The sequence below is a fragment of the Apodemus sylvaticus genome, chromosome 4, assembly GCF_947179515.1.
Source record: "Apodemus sylvaticus chromosome 4, mApoSyl1.1, whole genome shotgun sequence".
Classification (NCBI taxonomy): Eukaryota; Metazoa; Chordata; class Mammalia; order Rodentia; family Muridae; genus Apodemus; species Apodemus sylvaticus.
The window spans coordinates 42,349,741-42,367,058 of NC_067475.1; the positions used below are offsets into that span (position 1 = coordinate 42,349,741).

Genomic DNA, 17,318 nt, shown 5'->3' on the forward strand with positions numbered 1-17,318 from the left:
ACTGCTGTAGGTCAGGATATAATGAATGAGAAAAAAATGAGAGAGAGAAAGAGAGAGAGAGAGAGAGAGAGAGAGAGAGAGAGAGAGAGAGAGAGAGAGAGGAAGTACAAGAAAACAGTGCTCAAATGTCCAACAGCTTCCTTTAGAAGAATTCATTTTGAGTGGCTGTATAATTGATTTTCAGAGTTGCACAGGTGTGGTGGCACATGCCTTTAATCTCAGCATTCAGGAAGCAGATTCATGCAAAACTCTGAGTTTAAGGCCAGCCTGGTCTACAGAGTGCCTTCCAGCACAGCCAGTCCTACACAGAGAAACTCTGTCTCACATAAATAAAAACATAAAAATAAATAAATGAGCAAACAGATAAGCCTCAAATTGTTACTAAAATTGACCATAAAAACTGTGTAGGTAGAGAGATGGCATTATGTGCTTAGTTTTCACTCTATTTCTGTGACAAAACACTGACCAAAAGTGATTTGGGGGAGGCAAGGGTTAATATGTTCTGCAAGTCACAATTCATCATTAAGGGAAGCTAAGACAGGAACTGAAACAGAGGGCGGGGATAAAGCTCTCCTCAGTCTATTGAGTTCTTGCAAATTGTGTCTTTTGCTACCTGTGATAAAAATATGCAACAGAAGCAACTTGAGGAAGAAAGAATTACAACTCAAGGAGATACAGGGCTGAGGACAGGAAAGTAGGGCAGCAGGGACAAGAGATGGGTGATTATGGTGCCTCCAAATACCAGAAGTAGAGGGCGGAGGGTGCTTGCACTCAGCTTGCTTCTCCTTTCTATTCAGCCTAGGAACCCATTCCAGAGAATGGCACTGCCCTGCCCACGTGCAAGATGAATTTATCCACTTCAAGCCTTCAGAGACATGCTCAACGGCACTGTCTTTAGTGATTCTAGCTGCTATCAAGTTGATGGAAGTATCATATCTAGTCACCCAATCAAGTCTCTTAGACATCCACTTCCTCTTGGACATCAGGAGCCACTGAAGTTCTGCAGGTGCATGCTTGAATTTTCTTTGGGTGTCACTTACAGTTCCAGCTAATTTAGAAGCTAAAGTGAACTTCCTGAGGGAAAGTTCACAGGCAAAAAGTCCACAGAAGAGTAAATGGAAATGTATGTTGAATCCAGACCTGAAGTAATTTAACCACCGATGGCATGTCTACTGTTCTGGTACATCAAGGACTGCCAAAATATTCCCGTTTCTTGGGTAGTGTGTATAGTTCTCCCTGCTCACATTGTGTTATTTAGGTGACAAATTTGACAGTACCCATGTGTCATGAACAACCCAGTCCAACACACAGATTATAAAATTAATTGTCAAGAGAAGAATGTTTACGTTCACTCTAAACTAGACAGTATTTTGTCGCAGTAGATATTAACAGAAAGTGTCACCCAAACTAGTATTCTTGTTCCATTATTTACTGCTCATTCTGATTTATGCACATCAATTAACCTCGCCAAGAGCCTTAATTAACATAGGAATTGTAAAATTTAACTTGATATGGCATATGTTAATATTGCATTGGGTTATATACTTAAAATATTTTAAACAATGCCATTGTTATATTATTACTCAATGTACACACATTATCTCCAGTGAATTTCAGGATCCCTTACAAATCCTGAAATAATTTATGTACCTAGAGCTTTCTCTGATGTCCTTATTAGAAACAATAGTCAGACCATCTATCTGAATGCCAGTTCTGCTACCTGAGGTGCCAATTCAAGGAGGGTAGAGTTATTTGGGTCACAGTTTCAAGGTTTCATTCCATGCTTGGCCGATGCATTGTTTTCTGAGCTGTGGTGAGGCAGAGCATTTTGATGCATGATCATAAAGGAACAGAGTTGCTTATTTCATGGTGTCCAAGAAGCAGGAATAGAAGGGAAATAAGATATAGGCTTCAAGGACCAGTTTCAAGTGACATCTCCTTGCAGTCAGGTTCACAATTCCACCACTTGGAAACAGTCTACATGGATTTTGAATCTACTGATGGAGTCAGAACATCTATGGTCCAGTCATCAACCAAATGTTCCACCCCTGCACTCTGTTTGCTTCCAAGGTTAACCCTTCAATTCCAAGAGCATTTTGAGGGGCCACTTCATTTCCAAGAGGTAGACTTAGAACAGGGAGATTAGTGTGCATATTCAAAGTTTTATCCTATTTCCTCTTTAACTTTCTTACATGAGAAGAACTTCGTGGCTTCATTATAAGAAGTATAGTAGTTTTTTCAATAGTCCCATGGCTAAAGGAAAGATGGTAAACAGGAAGTTTTGTTATTAATCCCCTAGAAGTAATATACTATATATAGTTTATCATGAATAAAATGGACTTTGTGAAATAATATTTCAACACTGAACAGACAAAGATCTTTTAGGAAGATCCCATTTAAACCAATGTTCTATTTTTCTGAACATTCTGTTCAAACATATGCAAGAGTCTTGAGCTTAAATAAGATTAATGCACTCTGGAGTTGAACAGTTTTAAATATGTCAGCTTCAATACTTTTACTGGTGTAAGGTAGAACAAGATCTAATAAAATAATACAAGATGGTGTTAGAAATGAATGATTCTATATAAGACATCCACACCGAGATTGTGGGGCCTATGCTCTTGGGAATCAGGAGATGTGCTTTGTTGTTGTTTTTGGAACATTGGCTTCAGCTTTTCCTGCTTTCTACACTTGCCATTTCCATAGCAGATTCATCTTGGAGGCTCTGCTGATTCAGTAGTCCCTCTGCAATCCTTGCCTTCAGTCATTGACATGTCTGTAGAAAGCTGACTGTGTGGAAGGTTAAAAAAAAAAAAAAAAAAAAAAAAAGCTTGTTTTCAATGGACAGATCTCACCACACAGAATGGGGGTAGAAAACAATTCAAGTATATGCAAAAAACAATTTGGAAATGAGGGAATTCAAAGGTGCAAAGGTGGCACAGAGACAGGATATTAATAGTGTCAAAAAAAGAGAGTATTAAAAAGTGGGGTATGGCTTTAAAAAAAATAGGAAGAAAAACTGTGAAAACACTTAGATAAAGACAGGGGAAAACCAGGAAACAAAAGCCCATATACTCAATGTTGTAAAATGGAATGCAGGGATCTTAAGGGATTTCAAGGCTTGTAATTTCATTTACAAGGCCCTTTCTTTTCAGTGTAGAAATAAAGCGGAAGGAATACTTGGTTAAATCAAAAGAGCACCAAAAGGTTATAACCTCCTGATCAATAGAAAAGTAGTTTTCCATAAAACAGGTTTTCTATTGACTTGGGCTGGTGACATCATCCCCATTAATGTGTAAGCAGAGGGTGCTCACTGTGTAGTAGGCTGCACTCACAGTAGCTTTCTGTGTCATGGTTGGACACTCTTGGCTCATGAGTCAGCATGGGGCCATGAAATATCTCATTCTCATGGGCCATGAAAAGTTGCTGAGGAAGACAGTTGTCCAACGAAGTCTCAGAATAATGTGAGACCATGCACTAGTAATTATAGAGTAAATTGTCTCCAATTTGCCCTAAGTTAATTCCCATTCAGGTGTACTATTCATCTGGGATTTTTTTCAGCTTTTAACTTCGAAAGGTCAAAATTTTATAATTCATTGGATGGTATGTCTGTGCTCAGATTTCACATACAAAATCTGTCCATGTTTGGTTATGGCTGTCAGTAACTGTTACTATATAATAGAGAGGAAAACTGACAATTGATAATATTTACACTCATTAAAATAAAAAATAATTCTTTTAAAAAAGAAAAAAACACTCATAGTGGCCTTATTTGTGATAGTCAAAAGCTGGAAACAACCTAGATGTCCCACAACAGAAGGATGGATACAGAAAATGTGGTTCAATTACACAATGGAATACTACTCAGCTATTAAAAACAAGAGCAGCCTGAGTTTTGCAGGCAAGTGGATGGAACTAGAAAATATCATCCTGCGTGAGGTAACTCAGACCCCAAAGGACACACAACGTATGTACTCACTAATAAGTGAATAGTAGCCAAAAAAAAAAAAAAAAGAGTACAAAAATACCCAAGATACAGTCCATAGAACTCATAAAGAATGTAACAAGCTGAAGTGCCCAAGTGAGGACACCTCAGTCCCACTAGCAAGGGAGAAGAAAGCAATCACAAGTGCGGAGGGAGGAGGGACCTGGGAGGGGAAGTGGGCAGGGCAGGGGAACTGGAGGTGAAGAAGGAAAGCTGATCTGGTATTGAGTGAGGGAAAAGGACTGAAGCACTGAGGGCCAACAGAAAGAATGGAAACAGGCAACCTCCAGGAGATAGGAGTGGGGGGCACCCTCTAGACTGCACCAGCAATTCTCTAGAGTCTCTAGAGGCAAGGGAGTCTCAGGACTCAAAGGGAGGGACTTTAGATGAAATGCCCTACATTAGGGAGAGGAACTTATAGAGCTCACCTCAAACAGGAAGACAGGGCATCAAATGAGGGAAGGGGACCATCCCACAGTCACATCTCTGACCCATAATTGTTGCTATCTAAAGGAATTACAGGGATAGAAGTGGAGAGGAGCCTGAGGAAAAGAAGGTCCAATGACAGGCCCAAAGTGGGATCCAGCTTAAAGAGAGGTCCCAAGGCCTGACACTATTTCTGAGGCTATGGAGTGCTCATAAAAAGGGATCTAGCATGACTGTGCCCCAGAAGGTCAAACAAGCAGCTGGAAGAGTCAGATGTAGATATTTGCACTCAACCAATGGACAGAAGCAACTGACCCCTGTTGTTGAATTAGGGAAGGCTAAAAGAAGCTGAGGAGGAGACCTGTAGGAGAACCAGCAATCTCAATATGTACACCCTAGATCTCTCAAACACTGGACCACCAAACAGGCAGCATACACTAGATGATATGAGGCTCCCAACACACATACAGTAGCAGACTGCTGGGACTGTGTTCATTCAGAGATGATACACCTAACCCTCAAGAGACTGGAGGCTCCAGGGAGTTTAGAGGTCAGGTAGGGATAAAATATGGAGTGTAAAAAAAATTAATTAGTAATAAAAAAGATAAAAAATACTAAAATGCATACACTTGACATTTACCTAATCAAATATAATGAATATTAATGTAACATTTCTTATATTTCTCTGGTGATGCTGAGAGCTAAAAGCTCCAGAAGAAAATGCATTTTTTAAGTTTGGTGTCTGCAGGTTCAAATCCTGCAGGCTTTGCTTTCAAAAGGCAATTAAGAATTTGTTGTACATTCCTTTCAATCCTGAGATATTTACCCATATAAGATTACTTCAGACAGCTGCCAGTCTCCTCTATGATGTGTGGCTTCAAATGTTGCTAACCACGTGATATGGACAGTGCATCAATTTGGTTTACACATGTATACTTATGAATTTAACAATATAGTTTATTGACCAAAACCATTTGTTATTTGTAAGCTGTTGGAGGCGAAGTTTCCTGAGCAGTTATCTGACATGACATCAGCTCCTAACTGACTAGCACTGTGTAATATTTTGTGAAATCCACACAGACACCACGACACCTCCGGCACATGCCTTCTCCCGTGCTTTCATTTTAATCCCTATGCTGTGCTGCTAAATATTCTGCTGAGGTAAATAGTTCAGAAATTTTGGACACTTGATGTTTTATTTTAGTCTTTTGGTGGCAGAGTGTTATTTTTTTTTTCACCATGAACTTGACCTAGACCATTGCAGAAAGCTTTCTTAGGACATTAAGTGGAATGTCCCTGTTAGGAGCGTGTGACTGCCACTCCATGCGAAGGACTTACTTATGGACTCAAGCATGTTAAGCTATTTCTTAAGTTGTAGGCCATATGTGACTGAGGCGGGTCCCCACAATGGGTTACATGGCCCCATATGACCATAAATTGTAAGAAATTGTGAAATTTGTTTTGGTTATTTTTGTCATGATACACAATAAATAATTAAGTATAAATTCAGTCCTTTGATACTCATCACTACTTAAAGGAAAACTGTTTTTGTTGTTGTTGTTGTTGTTGTTGTTGTCTCAGCCTTGTAAGGTAGCTTTCTTTTAATGTATGTGTTCTTTTGAGGTGTTGGGGGAGGCAAAATAAAATAGTAGAACTTAATAAGTCATGAAAAATAAGTAAACCTCTTAAGAGAATTTTCAAGCTTTTCAGAATTGTTAATAGTTTGCTGGACCTTAAGTTACTGTAGTTTTTTGTTGTTGTTGGTTCTCTCTCTCACTCTCCCACTCTCCCTCCCCCCCCCCGCCGTGTGTGTGTGTTGGGGGGGGGCATGTACACCTGTGTTCACATGCACATGGAGGCACAGGAGCTGTGTGTTCCTGTGTGTATCTGTTTGTATGCTTGTGGCCACATATGTGTCTAGAAGACAGAGGTTGCCCTCAGATACTTTCCTTGAGCTTTTTCCATTTATATACTGAAGTGGAGTCTCTGCTGTAATGTAGAAGTTGCCAATTCAGTCAGTTTCGCAGCCTGTTTCAGGAGGGTGCCTGTCTTTGTATCAGGAGCACAGGAATTTCAGGTCGGCAGTCACATCCACAGAGCACATACTTGGGCTTGGGGACCCACACTTCGGCTCTCCTGTTTCAACAAGAGCTAACTTCACCGAGCCATCATCTCCCCAGGTATGCATTTGCATTTTTCCCATTTCTTAGTTATATAGAAGTTATTAAGAGTTATCAACTCAGAAATATCCTAAACAACGATCTTGGTGTATGGAGTTACCTACGCCTTCAGATATCTGAGAATGAAATTAATATGTAGAGATCACTGAAGAAGTCCCTGAGTCTGTACTGGAGATTAATAATCAAATTGTGCTGCACTAGTAATGCCTGAAGAAATGAGTTGAAAACTGTTGAAGTGTTGACCCAATCCGAGGATCTGAGCCATTCTCAAAGAGCTAATGCCTTTGCACCAGGCCTGGAGTTGCTGCAGCAGTGACAAGGAAGTTCATGCCCATTTTACTTTAATATGCTGCTTTCTTCCCTCTAATAACCTGCTTTTGTATTTGCTTGGCAACATTGCATTTGTCAGATAACATCCTGCTTTGGAAACTTATTCCCCAGCCCTCAGGACAGAGATGATGCTCGGTCTGGTCTTCCTGTCTCACACTGCCAAGACTGGCATTATTTATTTACGGATGTGTTCCCCATGTGTGGATTGAAAACTCCTTGAGGACAGTACCAGTGCATTATTCATGAGCCTCACCTGGAACAGAACAGGCTCTCCAATATATGCCTATTGAGGAAGGCCATTCAGTGCTTAGAAAACAAAGTAGTTTCTCTCCTCTCTGTCTCTCTGTCTCTCTTCTCTCTCTTCTCTCTCTATCTCCCTCCCTCCTACAAAATCGAGGGTCTATCGTAAACTGTTACCTTGTAAGCTAGTTCCTACATGAGTCTCCTATATAGTGATACTCATAGATATGATCTGATGCTCTGAATACCTCGAAGCATAATGTTCATAATCTTCCTTTAGGAGACTACCTGCCCAATTTTGGTTCAGAAATGTTTCTGCTAAGATGTGTCACAACTTTTGGAAACAGAAATGAGAACGTTTTCAACAAAAGATATGTCTCCAGCTTCCTGGCATTTGTCTGTGTCTCACTGACCCATGCTCCTGTTCTGTCCCACCTCTGCGCGAGCTGGGAGGGGGTCCTGCCATTGGCTGGAACTTCCAAGCCTACATTGGAACCATATGCCTGACCCAACCCATCCCACGCCAGTCATTTCCTTCCTTAGACTAGCCATTCCGAAAGAAAAGCATTCTTGGGACGTTGCAGAGAGCCCTAAATTGTGAGACCTAAACATTTTCTAAGCCCCCTTCCTGTGAGTGTGGCCATCTGTTTCAAGACCCTAACCATGTTCTGAGCAGGACTCTGTTCTGATGTCTACATGACAGTCCTCCCTGGCTAACTGAATTTCAGGTACAAGTGCCACCAAGCACACACATATTATTTTCCATTTTTCTTGTCATTTTCCTCATTTCTGTTTCTGGTGAGCAGGCTTAGAAGGTTTAGTTCAAGGTGATGAAGCAGTCTGTAAGGAGCCCTGTCTGCCACACAGGGTCACACAGTTGATCATGTACACAAGATTTTCGTCGTGGGGTCACATGCCACACATTCCAATTTGCAATTGCAAGTATTCTGCAATCATCTCTATTTCCACATGGTTTTCATAGAATATGTAACTATATTTTTTTTGTTCTTGGATTTATTAGCTTCATAAAACAAAAATAGATTGAGTTAAAAATCCTAACATTCAGGTGTCCTATATTAAAATAAATAAGCAGATAATCATTCTTTTTCAATTCCTTTGACTTCAAGATATTTTGAATAATCTAACATTGAAGTATGTTTCAGCTGAAGCAATTTTTAAGACCATTCCTTGATATGTAATATGAATTCGATTCAGATCTCTTCTGCATTACTTTATGTGTAGCCTTATCTTGTATGTGGTACTTTATTGATTTGCTAAGTGGAAACTGAAGTCTTTGTGGTAGGGCTCCACTAAACCATTCTGTGAATGTTTCTCCTAATTTATCTCCAAACTCCAAAATGTCTTTTTTTTTTCTCATTCAACTTTCCGAGTCCACGGTGTCATTCTCAAAAACACATCATTTCCTTAAGAGGACAAATTTCTGTACATAATGATGTCTGTGGCTTGAATTAGGTTTTCATAAGAGCTAGACTCCAGAGAACTTGAAAGAAAAAAACAAAAGAATGCTGGGATTCTAGATTTGGCATTTCCATGCCGAGGATGCACCAGCCTGGTTTGTTTTGAATCTGAAGAGATCTGAGCTGGCTGTGAATCTGATCACGTCCTGATCCACAGGAATGGCTTGGAGTTTTCTGAATAGAAATTGACGAACCAGCAGCAGAGAGCAGTATGGAGCCATTTTTAAAGCAGAGAAGAGCAAGCCAAGAGCCCAGAAAGGGCTGGGGGAGGGGAAAGAAAAACTCTAAACACTGGCCAAGGCCTTGATTACATATTCTCTTTATCTATGCTTCTTTTTTCCTGTAGAGATAACAGGTCCTTGCTTTGGATAAAAATCCACGCATCTTTTCCTTCGCTTCTTCTTGCTTAGTTTTTATTCATCTCTTCCTTCGGTTCTTTCTTAAGTTTTTATTAGTGTATTTTTAAGTGTGTGTGTATGTGTGTGTGTGTGTGTGTGTATCTGTGTGTACATGTGTGTGTCTGCCTGTCTGTGTACACACCCATACCCACACTACTCATGGTTTCTCTCTTTCTCTCTCTCTCTTTCTTTCTTTCTTTCTTTCTTTCTTTCTTTCTTTCTTTCTTTCTAAAAACACAGTCATGTCTCAAGCGATTAGATGCAAATCTAAGTTGCCTTCTCAGTGCTTCAGTCCCATGCAGGATATGCTAATCTACATTTTCTATGCAGCCTAGATACCCAAAGCTTTCACATTCTTAGACAAGCTTACAGAGAGAGTCTATCTATACCCTGATTTTCTCTAATGCCTTCTCTTCAATTCCCCTTGGTAATTCTCTGAGTTAGATGATGTTATTATATTGTTGATCTCAGTTTGGTTGAATTTCTATCCAATTTAAATCAGGATCAAAAGCAGTGTTTGAAGAGTAAGCAGAGTGTGTGAACACAGAATGCGCCCTCTCTGGCCCTGTCATATTGTCTTCGGATGAGTGTACTTACATTTAATTAAACATTCTTTTTTTCTATATAAACAGAAACCTTTGTTTATGCCAGTGCCCAGCCTGCAAATAACACAATCTGCCCCTCTTGTTCCCCCAACATCAGTACAGAAATGCCAGGCTTTGAGTCACACTAGCCTTGGGCATCAGATAGAGGTGATCTTTTGCAAATGCTCGGGCTTTGCTTTTCTCTCTGTCCTGGATGACTGTATCTGAGGATGCGTGCAGCCCGGAAGGTTAGTGTCAAAAGAAGAGAAGGCTCGGAGACAGCAGAAGGAATGCTTTCCATAACAGAGCCCTCCTGTCTGCAGCACCTGTGTCTGTTACACTCTTCATTGCTGGGCATGTTTGGCAAGGCATGGGACTCAAAGACTTGGGAGGTTTTCCTGTTTTTGCTATGGGTTCTTAAATAATAGCCCAGATTTCCCAGAGATGGGAATGAATTGAAAGGTTACCTTAACTCCTCGAGGCCCCCTTTCTGACCATGTAAGCTCTGACAGCTCTTTCTAAGAAGCGAAATTTTTAGAACAAAACCAGATCATCTCCTAAGGCACACCAATCCAGATGTTAAAGAAAGATGCCACGGCGTTTCCTCTCAAGAAGGTTAAACTCATAGGATTATGTGTAAACACTCATTTTAACCCGGGTAACCTGTAAAGATTTCATTCATTCTGCTTCGTGTGTCTTCTCTCTTACCCTATGCTAAACCATCCTCAGCTCCGATGAAAGAATCATGTCTCCATTCATTTCCTATCTTGCTGAATTGCCTTCACATTCGCTATCATCTGTGCATAATCCTATTCTCCACATTATTGTCTTAATACTAAGAACAGCACAGGATAATAGATAGGCACTGTAATAACAGTGTGGCCTAGAGGAGCCCCTCCAGGGAAATATCTTTGATGCTGGTGGAATATTAATGCATCCTAGGTCTATGAGTCTCCTCTTTCACTTCATCTTCTGTTTTCTAAACTACATAATGACTTTCATATCCATGACAAAAGCATTGAAACAGAAAGGGCCTTGCTGATGAGCAGCAGGGCTGTGTGATATTAAGGAGTCCCATTCTTACTTCTTTGTACAGTTTTTGACCACCATCTGAGACTGTATGCAGGTAATTTCCGATTTGAATAGATACCAGCAAAAAAAAAAAAGGCATAATCATATTGTGTTAATGCAAACGCCCATCAAAGGCACTGCATGAAGGTAAATTAAAATATAATTCTTCAATAGCACACGTGTCCATAGGATGATTTTAGACAGATTGAAAACAAACACCTTGATATCACTTAGACAAGGGAGTGGGTTGTTTTCAAGGAGGTTAATGAGCAGCAGATTATGAATGAGACAGTAAATCAAAGCTACCTACATCCTACCTTGTGGATTGGGTTACAGTTGCAATTTGTTATACATAATTTTTCAATAAAAGGAAAAGAATTGATTTTTTTTCTAAGCATAAATACTTTAGCCTAGGAAAATTCAGTAGAAAAAAGGAAAAGGGAGAAGATAGGAGAGTGACTGAGTAGCACCTGGCCTTATTTGGTTGTTTGAGATGAAGTAAGAAACCTTTAGAACCCACAAGAAATACAGCTTTTCAGACTCCCATATTCCTCCTCCTTTCTTATTTTATTTATCTTTTTCTTCTTTGTGTGTGCAAGTGACCAATGTATTATCTGCAAAAATGTTTACTGTAAGCTGAGATGCTTATGAAAAGATGTGCATCCAGGGCATCTTGAAAAGGCAAAATAGAAAATGCTCCAGACATTTCCTTTGGCTTGAAAGCATGTACCACAAGGTTTCTATTTCTAAATAAAAAAAAAAACCCAAACCAAAATAAAACCAAGAAAGTTGTGGAGACATTTTTAATTTTGTAGATGTTTTTCCATTACCTTAAGTGGTATAGTAAGCACTGATATCTAAAATTCTGAAAATATTGAAAATACTCATCTTAATAATTTTGTAAAAGAGCACTGAATAGGGTTATAGGAGCTTTACTTTTTTGTTGTTGTTGTTGTTGTTGGTCTTAGTTTGTGTTCTTTGTCTCGAGTCAGCCAGGATTTATTAAGTACTATTCTGTCCCAGATATAATGTTGGGGAGCTGATTATAAAAATAATTAATACAGATATGTTTTCTCAGACTTGAAACAGCTCATGATCAGGAAGCTAATGGACAAAATATGTATTTATTTATTAGATAAAGAAATATTTTTGTGTGTTGGAGGGATGGCTAAGGGGATGAGAGAGCTTAATGTTTCCACAAAGTACCCAAGTTAGGTTTCTAGCCCCTAGGTCAGATGGCTCACAACAACTTGTGACCTAGTTCCAGGGTGAACCCCCTTCCGGCCTCTAAGAGTATCTGAACTCAGGTAAAAATGTATCCATATACACAAATTCTCTCTCTCTCTCTCTCTCTCTCTCTCTCTCTCTCTCTCTCTCTCTCTCTCGGGAAAGAACTATATTATGTACAAAACTGTATTAGATGCAGTGCAAAACAAACAAACTTACATGAGGTGAAGCTCTTGTTCGAAAAATGTCCCCAGCTAGTAAAACAGGTACCTGCATATACCTGTGGTCAAGTGTGACTTTATAATAAAAGGACCAGGAAAGGTTTAAAGGTTCAGGGAAATAGATTAGTTTAGACCCAAGGAGTTGATCTTGAGAGGGGATTAAGTTTGAGAACTACTTATAAGGAAGTGTTCATGGACTAGATGGCAGTAGCCAGATCGGCAGAATCAAAGCCAATGGGGAAATTGACTGGACAGAGGAAGAAGGCCTAAGTGAAGAAAGCAACACACAAAGGACTTGAAATTCAGCTTTCTAAGGTCGACATACATGGATAAGGAAGGAACAGGTAGTGGGGAATCAATCAGACTGCTCTGTGTCAGATGGTAGCCCTAATCTCTTCCAACCAGTAAAGGGGAAATGGCTGAGAGACGCTGTCTGCTGGGATGTGGTTAACAAATGGTTACTTGAGCAGTTCCCTAAAGCATCCACAGAATAAACGATAGACCTTAGTTAGTAGAGCCAGTTAGGAATATCTGAACAAAACAACAAAGACAAAAAGCTCAAATACAAAGATATAGTGGGAAAGCCCAAGCAGTGATGCAACACTGCAACAATTAAATGGTATGCCTCTTTCTTTATTTACCTGTGTGTGTGTGTGTGTGTGTGTGTGTGTGTGTGTGCGTGGAGGACACATTTAAATGTCTATGTTTAGTTATATAACTAAACATGTAACAACATGTAATGTTATGTTGAAGATGCACATGTGTGGGTAACAAATGTACGTACATGTGGAGGTCAGAGGTCAATCTTGGCTATCCCTCTTCTTCAGTCTAGATTTGCTTTTATTTGCTTCTTTGTTTATTTGTCTGTGTTTTGTTTTGAGACAGAGTCCCTCATGGGGAGCCAGGAGTCTTGTCTGGTTGTTTAGGCTATCAGCGATCCACCAGTCTCCAACTCTGTAGCATTCAGATTACAAATGAGTGCTCCCACCCCTGGCATTTTTTTTAAAAAAATATGGATCTGGGACTTAAAATTCAGGTCCTTGTGTGTGCAAGGCATCACTTTATAAACTAAGTCATGCCCTCAGCCCTCTTCTTGTGTTATGATTAAACACGAGTGTATGAAATAGAACTCAGCAAGGATTTTAGGTTAAGGGTATCAAAGAATCATCTCTGTGTATATTCAGGAACAAAGCTAGAACTGGAGACCATCATGTTGAGTTAGAGAAGCCAGGCTCAGAAATCATGTTTTCTCTTACAGATGGAATATAAAACATACAATGAAATGAAAATAGAAAGAGGCTCTTTGGGAAGAGGAAAGGGACAGTAGGTGGGGGAGGGAAGAAAGTTAAGGTAGGAGGATTTGAACATGAGCAACTCATGTTGATATATGTATGAAATTGCCACAATGAAATGAAATATTCTGAACAACTAACATACAAACAGTATGTAACATACATACAGTAACAGAGTGCAAATTTTAAAACAATAAAATAGATCTAGAATTTCCATGTCAGCTGCTCTGGCAAGTGTGAAAATCAGGATTGGAGTGGAGGGCACAGGAGTCTACTGAGAACACACTAGTGTATTTTTCTCATCACTAGGCTGTAAATCTCTTGGCAAAGGGGAGAGCCTTTCCTTGTTTCTTATCCCAGGAGTGCTGGTTCTTAGAAAAGCTGTGTCTTAATTCAATTTAAAGGGCTTCCTCACAAAGCTGGCTTGGAAGCCATGAAAAGGAGTCTGTCTGCAGAGAGTTGACCAGAGTTAATGTGAAATTTTCAGCCCCATAGAGAAAACTAGCACCTTTGCTAACCCATCACATTGCCCTCTGACCATTGTAACTTCATGGAAAATACTGTGGCAATCCTTGTTTGGTACAGAGAGCAACACTGAAGAGGTTAATGATGAGCTAGGACAGGGGGTGGTTCTTCAAAATCAGTTGTAGGGAACAAGAATGCTTTAACGTGCAACTTCATGTTACTGGACTCTGGAAACCTGAGTTCATCCCTTTAGAAGGCATTAGGGACAATATTATTGTGTTGATGTGATGTTTTTCCCTTTAGAAATCCTGCCTTGTCTAGACAGATAAAACTTGTAATGTGAGTGGTAATGGAATTAAATGCTTAAGATTGTGGTACTTTTGACTTGGTTTAATGGCAAAGTGTCCAAAGAAAAACACTTTTTTTTGTGTGTGTGCTTTCATTTGGGGATAGTTTCTGTCTCTCATTTCTCCAATGTCTGAGTGAGAAGGCATGGCTGCTTTTTTTTTTTTTTTTTTTTTTTTTGAGGTGGAAAGTCACTCAATTCATTTTGCTTTTTCTTTCTCTCTCTTTCTACCTAAACATAAAGAATGTAACCTAAACCTAAAGATGTAGCCCAGATTTTGCCCAGGATGCTGGGCATAGTCCAGCTCTACTCTATCTACCATTCACCATCCATCCATCCATTCATTCATCTATCCACCCATCCATGGACTGATTCATCCTTCCATCTATATCATTTTGCATTTATGTTTCTATGTCTGTGTCTATCTATCTATCTATCTATCTATCTATCTATCTATCTATCTATCTATCATCTATCTATCTCCATCATCTATCTCTCTGTCTCTGTTTTTGTCTGCTTCTCTGTGTCTCTGTCTCTGTCTCTGTTTCTTTCATTATAGCAAGCTTCTTTTCCCACAAAACAAAAAGGTTTGAACAGGGTGAAGTAGACACTGTTTGGTGTTCACGTGTCTATTCTCACAAAGACCCTATAAAGTAGATACTATTACCATTATCTCTGTTTGGACAGGAGGAATCAGCGTAAAGCAGGTGGAGTCATGTCCAATTTGCATGAGACAATGCTGACTTTTAAAGTGAGGCAATATATTCACATCAGGACCCCATTCAAAGAACACAATATACAGTATAAACATAGTAGACAAGAGTGCTTGCAAGGGAAAACAACAGAGGTCCCTACCCACTTATGCCATATGGTGAATGATGCTTCAGAGTTTCCCCCCCTTCAGTTCTCCCCCTCCAGGAAGACACAGTGGGTATACACACACACACACACACACACACACACACACACACACCTACTCAATCCAGAAAGAGAACTAGAGACAATGAAGTTGAAGTTAGGGATCTACTGTACTTGTGTTACCAACTGGAGTATGAGTCCGAATGCTTACAGGAGCCGGGATAACACAAAGCAAAAGTCTACCCCAACATGGGTGATGATACAGACGATGCAATTCTGGAGCTCTCTGCACAATAGAGAGGTGATCAGTAGGAATGTCTTCTAGGAAGCTTATTCTGATGAGTCACCTCTACCAGCTTCTGTTTATACCCTTTATAATTAAGCACAAACATCCTATAAACACAGGGCAGAGCTTAGAGAGCTCAAGAACCTTGCAAATTTCTGCTCTCCCAAGTGCTGGGGAACATTGAATTGTGTTTCTCCTGAGTCTATTGAGTGACCCTCTCACTCCTGGAAGGAATGTTAGAAATAGGAAGAAACTACTATATAGTAATGACTGAAAGGGGCCAATAGAATTTTCTGGGGGGGGGGGCGATTTCTACCTTTCTTCAAGTATTTGAGGGACTTAAAGGGAGGCACAAGGTAAGAGTTAGGACTAAGCCTATAGGCAAGAAAGGTCTGTGGAAGATGACTAGAATAAGGTATATGCAAACCACGGAAGGTCTCTTAACTGAACTCATGCAAGAGATGGCAAGTTACCTTTGCAAATAGTAGTTAGAGCCCACTCTAAGGGATTTCTCTAGAAAACAGCTTTAAATCTCATGCTTTCAGGGAATGTTGATTTCAGTAAAATGGGTTAAATAAATATAATTCAATATGTAAGTATGCTGCTATATGAGTATGAAAATATAAGTAAAGATGCTTCCTTGAGAGAAATGCTTTGAAGAGAAGGAAAAAATTAGAGTGACTCAGATGATATGCTAATCTTATATAGAATTTAATAAAATTTTATTGACACAGTGATGTTTGTCAAAATCTCTCAAAAGCAGAGGAATAGTGCTCTACATGAAGATACTAGAAAAGAGGACTTCAGGCTAAGACATCCAAAGGTCTTAATGTCTGTGTACTCTATATGTCTCAAATGGCCTGTAGCAAATTGGTGTTGCCAAGAGAAACGGTATTGGGAGATAATGTTAGAACGGATTGAGGTAGGACCTGAGAGAGTGTGGGAAGCTTTCTACGCAAAGTTTAAGGTGACCTGTTAAGAAGAGAATGAACTTGAGAAGATGAAGGATTTGATTTAACTTGCCTTTTACAACGAATCAATCTGAGACTAGAGAGATGGTTAAATCCATAAAATGCTTGCCTTATAAACCTGAGGACCCTAATTCAATTCCCAGACACCCTGTAGAACCTCTGGGCCCTGAAAAGTTCATGAACTAAAAGCTTCAGAGTAGCAGGGAAACTCCCTACAGGAAAGCTGACAGGTTGATAACATCTGCAGGCTGTTAGGGGCTAGGAAGCCCCAGACAAGAAGGTTAGCACACCAACTTCCATTGGCATTTACAGATGGAATCTTCCACCATAAAAAAATCCCTTTTCTCTCCTTTAAAACTTGCCAGCCCTTGGGCCTCAATACACAGGCTCTACTCCCTCTGAGAGATTGCTGCCCTTCATCCTCTGAATTAAAGGCAGTCTGCTACTGTTAAGGTTGGTCTCCTTTTGTTTTACTTTTACTTTCCTAACAAACAGGAACTAAGGGTTGCTCACCCAAGGTGGGGAACTACAGTGACAATTTTGGAGTTCGGTCTCTTTAAAAAAAAACAAAAAAACAGAAGTATTATAGGAATGTTTTCCTTTTAATTTCAGTTGTGGGATATAGGCTGCTGCCTCAGATTGTCCACAGCAGCTGACTATGATTTGCCTCATGCTCCAGCAGGGGCATGATTTTTCCAGGGCCAGATAGTTTATGTGATTTTTGTGACATTTGGGATTCTGGGAATGTTTCAGAAGATAAAATGCTAGGGCCCCAAACAGCAGTGTGGTTGTTGGTTGTTACTTGGTTGCTGTTAGTTGTTGGTCATGGTACTTGTGTACAAAGAAGAAAGAAGAAATTAGATATTCTAAAGATGAAGATCAACCTTGCAACAAGGAACGCAATGCCCCTAATCAGCAGAAAGTAGTCTAATGATAATGTCACACCCTTTCCCCTGTATC

The 17,318-nt window shown here is 39.8% G+C and overlaps 1 long non-coding RNA gene across 1 annotated transcript in view; it reads left to right on the plus strand.

Moving 5' to 3' along the window:
* The first annotated feature begins 662 nt into the window (after nucleotides 1-662).
* LOC127682106 (uncharacterized) overlaps nucleotides 663-17,318 on the plus strand; it is a 100,692-nt gene continuing 84,036 nt past the window's right edge. Inside the window, exons 1-2 of the long non-coding RNA XR_007977351.1 lie at nucleotides 663-694; nucleotides 798-1,006. This is a non-coding gene — a long non-coding RNA (uncharacterized LOC127682106). The remainder of the gene's footprint in view (nucleotides 695-797; nucleotides 1,007-17,318) is intronic.